Source organism: Poecilia latipinna, unplaced genomic scaffold, assembly GCF_001443285.1.
Source record: "Poecilia latipinna isolate Pla-1442-1.1 unplaced genomic scaffold, P_latipinna-1.0 Scaffold960, whole genome shotgun sequence".
Lineage (NCBI taxonomy): Eukaryota > Metazoa > Chordata > Actinopteri > Cyprinodontiformes > Poeciliidae > Poecilia > Poecilia latipinna.
Window position 1 is genome coordinate 121,325 of NW_015113576.1, and position 697 is coordinate 122,021.

Here is a 697-nt window from a genome sequence, read left to right on the forward strand (position 1 = left end):
TAAACACACAGAAACAAAATATTACATATTCTAAATATTCTACACATTAAATCAAATACAAAACCTAATATATTTCTATTTCCAGAAACTTTGGACACTTCTTTGGGATTGAAATGAGTCATTTGCCAAACATGGGCTGAAAGGATGAACTTAATATCCGTCGCTGGATGGATATTGAGTTCATCATGTTCTATTTCAGCACAGATTATTTTATTACAATCAAAAAACAGACGCCAGAGTCAGAGAGTTTGACGTTCTCCATCATGTGGATGTTTGCAGCAAGAGCAACTGGTTCACTTCACAAAATATATGGCATCATGAGGAAAGAACATTATGTGGAAATAGTGAAGCAGCGTCCGAAGCGTCTTTCAAACGGATAATGACCCAAAGCATAAAGCCACTCAGAACAACAAAGTTAATGTGTCTTTGTGGAGCCATGATGTCAAAATTAGTGAGCAGAGCTGAAAAGCTCACATGGCTCCATATTGGCTCAGTCAGCAGGAATGGAGCCACGTTTAAGCAAACTATAGTGGAAGAAACCCAAGTCTTTTATCTGTCAACACAGAGAAAAGAATATGTGAACTGAGAAGAATCTCCTAAAAATTATCTCAAAATATTTTGGCATTTAGTGAAAAAAATGTTTGCAATCAGAAACAATTTGTAAGTTTTATTTATTTTTTATTTTAATCTGAGGTTC